This window comes from Limulus polyphemus, unplaced genomic scaffold (genome assembly GCF_000517525.1).
Source record: "Limulus polyphemus unplaced genomic scaffold, Limulus_polyphemus-2.1.2 Scaffold7752, whole genome shotgun sequence".
Taxonomy (NCBI): domain Eukaryota; kingdom Metazoa; phylum Arthropoda; class Merostomata; order Xiphosura; family Limulidae; genus Limulus; species Limulus polyphemus.
In genome coordinates this window covers 5,764-11,530 of record NW_013673362.1, presented here as the reverse complement: position 1 = coordinate 11,530, position 5,767 = coordinate 5,764, and the positions used below count along the sequence as shown (strand labels likewise).

The following is a 5,767-nucleotide window of genomic DNA, read 5'->3' as shown; positions in this document are numbered from 1 at the left end:
AACCATGTTCTCTGTACTCTTGTTTTCATACTGTTTTTACCATCTACCACAACCAGGTTCTCTGTACTCTTGTTTTCTTACTGTTTTTACCATCTACTACAACCAGGTTCTCTGTACTCTTGTTTTCATACTGTTTTTACCATTTACTACAACCAGGTTCTCTGTACTTTTGTTTTCATACTGTTTTTACCATCTACTACAACCATGTTCTCTGTACTCTTGTTTTCATACTGTTTTTTACCATTTACTACAACCAGGTTCTCTGTATTCTTCTTTTCTTACTGTTTTTACCATCTACTTAGAGTTTTTTGTTTAAATCTTGAGCTTATGTGTGTGTTATTCTTTGACTTAAGTATTGGATGTTTTTTATAGACAACTTTACATATTGAAGATTTCAGGTGTAACAAATTGCTGTTTTTCTAGTAGTGTGATCTTAGGGTTTAAAATGTGACACTTGTAACAATATGTTATTTATTTTAACTATTGAAGACACACCTAACTCTAGAGAAGCTTGGTAATTCTAACAATTTCTATTGATTTCAACTTTTCAGGATCTTCATGGACACATAAGTGTTGAGAAGGTGGTAGTTAAATCTGATAAAAGATCCTTTCCTGCAAAACTAACTTACGTTACTGGTCAGAACAATGAAGAAATTAACTTGGATGAAACTGTTTCCTTGACTGTGGAACGGGTATGTGCCTAACAGAGAGTGACACTGCAGCTAGATGCTCACTTTATAGGTCTTTAATTGTCAAGTGACCTGCAGTCAGTGTGACTATTTAGCATAGTTTTCTCGACAGTGGCCTGACATAGTTAAGTTTTTCAATCCATTAAAAATATATTGAGCAACAAAATATAAAAACTTACCTTTGCAAGAGACAACAATTTAAATATATCTACAGTAGTATCATAGAGGATTGGTTTTTGTTATTTCTTTATTGTTGAAAGCTTGGCAAGATGTGGTTAAAAGTGACAGAAACAACTTGTGGTGTACTGTCAAATTCGTTATTTTAGAAATAGCATGTTAGAATAGTTTTTGTATTTCCTGTTAAAGAGAATGTATTCTGTTGTTGTCTTGCTATAAGCTTGGCACACTTCACTGATATACATTCTAGTATACCATCACTTAATTTGTTGTAGTCATCTAGGGGATACCAAGTTAAAATAGTGTTAATGTTATCTGGTAATTTGTTGTGGTCATCTAGGGGATACCAAGTTAAAATGGTGTTAATGTTATCTGGTAATTTGTTGTGGTCATCTAGGGGATACCAAGTTAAAATAGTGTTAATGTTGACTGGTAATTTGTTGTGGTCATCTAGGAGATACCAAGTTAAAATGGTGTTAATGTTATCTGGTACAGGGCGGTTGGTCATATCCTGTTCTTACAATAAGCTTGATAAACTCTGTCAGTATGTGGTTAATGGGGTATCCAATAAATCAGTACTAGTATACTGAAAGATGATTTGTTTTGGTCATCTTATACACACAAAGTTTTTGTAAAACTGTTAAACTATGTATGCTATGTTGCCTTTGTTTACATATTTTCAACCCTCATAACTTTATGACCGTTATGAGTGACTAAACAGCGTCAATAAATATTTAGCTTTTCACATTTTATCAAGTAACTTCATGTTCATTTAATATGAGTAATTTTACAAAAATTTTCAACTTTTAGAAAATTGTTATTTCAGTTGTTAGTTCAGTTAATCTTATATTTGTTGAAGTGACAGAACTTATTCTCTTTGATTAAGCTGTCAACCTAATAACAAACTTATTAATCTGAGGAAAATGATATATGATTTGTTTTTACTTTTTAATAGCCCGTTTTTTTCCCGCTATTTCATACATCAATGCTTGAAATATGTATGGGATGAAAAAAACAGAGAATTTAAGAGGCTCAGGTAAGCCTAAAGCAGTAGCTATTAGAGCTAGAATGCACTAAAATGATTCTTTGAAGGATTGTTTCATGATTATTGCATGTCAGATCATATAGAACTCTTACATTTTAAAGTTTATTTTTGTAACCAAGGGTTTATCTTCCTTTTCTTGAGAATTTTTTAATAAAACAACAACAACATAAGATCTGTGAATAAAATCGAGTTGAAAAAACTGTTATAACCACCATTTTGCTCATGTAATAAAGTAGGAATTTTCAGTTTAAATATTGTTTTTCTTGTTTCAGTTAATTTGTGTTTAAATTGCTCAGCAAATGCCTCTTCAAACATAGAAAAGTGTATTATTTCCAGAATTCTTACAATCCTGGAAATCCTTAAAGTTTTAAAATTTTTGAACATCATTTCCAGGCCTGGAAATATGCCGGAAAATTCTGAAAGTTTTGATTAAGTTTCAAAATAAGTAAACTGTTTAAAAACATCAATTATCAATCGAATGAACAGTATATCTATGTTAAAGATTTCTTATCACCATAACACATGTATACAATAATTAAACAGTTGGTCCGCTGTATAATATTGAATAATGAATTCAATGAAATATTGTAACATTATTCACATAGCTAAATCGATTTAGGTTACTGTATGGTGAAGTAAAATGGACCCCAAACCCTATAGATATAATTGAATGAACTGATTTGCCATGTGCACACGTGCATTTTATTGTCTTACATGCTTACAAGAACATGATGACCGTATTTTAACTGATCTGTTGATACTGTGATTGAACCAGGTAAGTAGCTGTTATTTTTTAAATAGTGTGTTAAGTATTGCAAGTATGGTTATAAGATAATAAAAAATACCAATATTTGTATTAAGAGGTTTTTCATAATTTTGCATAATATATTACACTCTATAGGGCTTCTAGGCATGTATGTGTAAGTTAGACTTTAAATCACATCTACAAATTAGACACTAATTAAAATCTATATGTTTAATGTTAGTACTTAGGTCTAATGTGTTACCTAGATTTAGTCTCTAGATCTGGATCTACATTTTCATATAGTAAAACTGTTAAATGTTATGACTACAAGCACTTAATTAAGTCTGCACAGATAGATATAGGCCTAACATTTAGTACTAAAGGCCTAATCAGCTAATGCTAGACTTAGGCCTAATTTTCTTGTGCATGCGGTATGAGAAGCAGATCGAGGTATGCATGTAACAATTAGATTTAATAGATCTATCTATAGATCTAATATTAAATCTACTTTTCCAAAAATTAAACAGAAAATGTATTCAATATTAGATCTATCATATCTTTAATTTTCAATGAAATTGGTCACTTTTGCTGTAGACTATGTACACAGTCATATGTTTAAATAACAAACATGAAGAAATTTTACTTGAACTTGAAGTCTTCATTCAGTTGTATTTACAATATTCAGATATAGGTCTAATAATAAAAAATTGTAACTTTTCATTAAATCTCTATTTATCAGTATTTGCATGTACATCTCAGCATTTTTTAGTCCTAAGCCTAGGTCTAATTTGTGCTGATGTTACATCTTGTTTACTTCTATATGCTTTTGCCAGTTATGGAAAGAAATCTGCATTCAAGTTTGTTGAACTTAAAGTAATATTAACACGTTCTCAGTCCCACCAATAATTTTTATTAGGTCCACAGAGGAACTGAAATCATTTATAGATTTATTAGATGTCAAAAAATATATCGGCATTTTCGTTTATTGTAAAAATCCGATTTTTGCACATCAATACATGTGCAGCACACATATCTATTATAATAATACATACTCATTTCATGTCAACAGATGTAAACAAAAGGTGGATGTAAATATATTATAGTATAGGATTGGTGAATATATAAATTTTCTATTTGAATATTATTCACATGTTTTTACCAATATTCGCTATCTTTGAATATGAATAAAACATTGTTTATAACAACCAGTGCAGGGTTCATTAGCCTTGCTGCCTAGGCTTTTAATATGACATTATGAGGTGATTCACATGCAGTTCACCCCTCCAGCTGGCTGTCCCCCAACCTACTGTTATCTAGATGTTGGTTTTTGTGTAATCTGGTGTTGTATTGGCATAGGATCAGCCAACATAAGTCTTTACACATGTAGTTGGTATGGACCCTCCTCCTAATGCAGAACAGGTGAAACTTCCTGATACCACTTGGTTTTGGACTGGCGTTAACCCACCATGTATGGATTTCCCCTTCCTACTGTTATATGGATGTTGGATTCCCGGTAATGGTTGTGTACTGGGTCTGTAAACATTTACCCTGGCTGGGATGTCAGAACAGATATTGTTTTTCTCTTCTGCTTTCTGGGCGTGAGGTGAAGATGGTTAGGACCCTTCTCCTACCATGGACCGGAGGACAAATACCAGATGCCGACTGTTTTTGGACTGGAGTTGACATGCCTTAGCCACTCTACACCATCTGGCACATCCAATTACAGGTTAGGCGTGCATTTTCTTTTTTTTTTCGCTGATTTGGCAACATGTATCTTGACAACAGGCGAAGAGTATACCTGGTACAGATGGTATGCTATCTCCCCTGTCTGTGTGACCCTATACATTAGGGTGTCACACTAGGTGGCTTTTTTTTGGGTGCTCATCCAGATAATGTTTGCACTGGTCTCTCCACCATTTGAATGTGGAATTTTAGCTATTATATGAGAGGAGGTAAGGTATTGTATTGGAAGTTAACATTTTCCTACACTGAAAATGTATTTCTGACAGATACATACCTCTCTTCACACCTTCCACCCATCCTTCCCACCCCGGTACATCTATTTTTGCTTAATCTCGAAGTGATGAGAATGCTCTACAGTATAGAGGGTCAGTTGGCTATGAGGGTGTGTCCCACTCCAATTGGTGAAAGGTCGTTGCTTGCTCATTTGCATGGGAGCATCAAGGCTAGCGACGATCAGAAATTGTGCAAATAGGGGGCAGAACAAGTCGAGAAAAGCTATTATGTGGGAGAGGTAAGTATATATCAGAAATACATTTTCAGTGTATGAAAAATGTTAATGTCAGTGAAAGTCTACTGATAGTGTGTATAGGTTACTGTTTTGAAAACCTAAGTATTTCAAACGTTTTTTTTTTGTCATTGAAAATCTACTGACATTGATTCTAGGCTACTGTCTTGAGAACCTAAGTATTTTACATATTTCCTCTGTGAAAGGTACATGTAACTGGCATTTATTATAAACTGACCTGTAGGTGGCAACAGATAACAATAACAGAAGAGGTAATATGAAGTTCAGTTAGAACTATTTACTATTGAAAGAAAATTTACAAATACATTAAAAACATTTCTCAGTTATTACTACTTATCCTTGATGTTTGATTTAAAAATGATTTGGCAAGTCTTTTTCTCCACAGAGGTCTTGATGAAGGTCTAACTTGCAGTGATTTTAATGAAAAATTTCATGGACTTTCTGAAAATCAGCAAAATGAACTGTAAGTGTATACTTTTGTGTATTAAAGATGTTTTTATTGTTTTTTTAAATGAAAATTGTTTTTGGATAAACTTGCATATTTTTAATTATTTGAAATTATTATTTCTTTTCTCAGGCAAAAGTTGTATGGAGAAAATACAATTGATATTGAAGTGAAGTCATACTGGAGATTATTTATAGAAGAAGTAAGATGATTACTTTTACATGGAAACCATAATATCCTAATTAATGATGATTCAGTACAAGTTTTAAATTATAGTATAGATGTGTTCTGTTTAAACTGAATACAAGTTATAAATTAGATAAAACCTGTGTTGTATACACAAAGTGTGTTCTGTTTAAACTGAATACAAGTTATAGTATAGATAAATCCTGTGTTG

General features: G+C 32.4%; 1 long non-coding RNA gene across 1 annotated transcript in view; it reads left to right on the top strand.

Annotated features, from left to right (window-relative positions):
• The window catches only part of LOC111089886, an 11,542-nt gene extending 5,966 nt beyond the window's left edge, over nt 1–5,576 (top strand). Inside the window, exons 3-6 of the long non-coding RNA XR_002614045.1 lie at nt 552–692; nt 1,822–1,902; nt 5,311–5,388; nt 5,503–5,576. This is a non-coding gene — a long non-coding RNA (uncharacterized LOC111089886). The remainder of the gene's footprint in view (nt 1–551; nt 693–1,821; nt 1,903–5,310; nt 5,389–5,502) is intronic.
• Nucleotides 5,577–5,767: the final 191 nt, after the last annotated feature.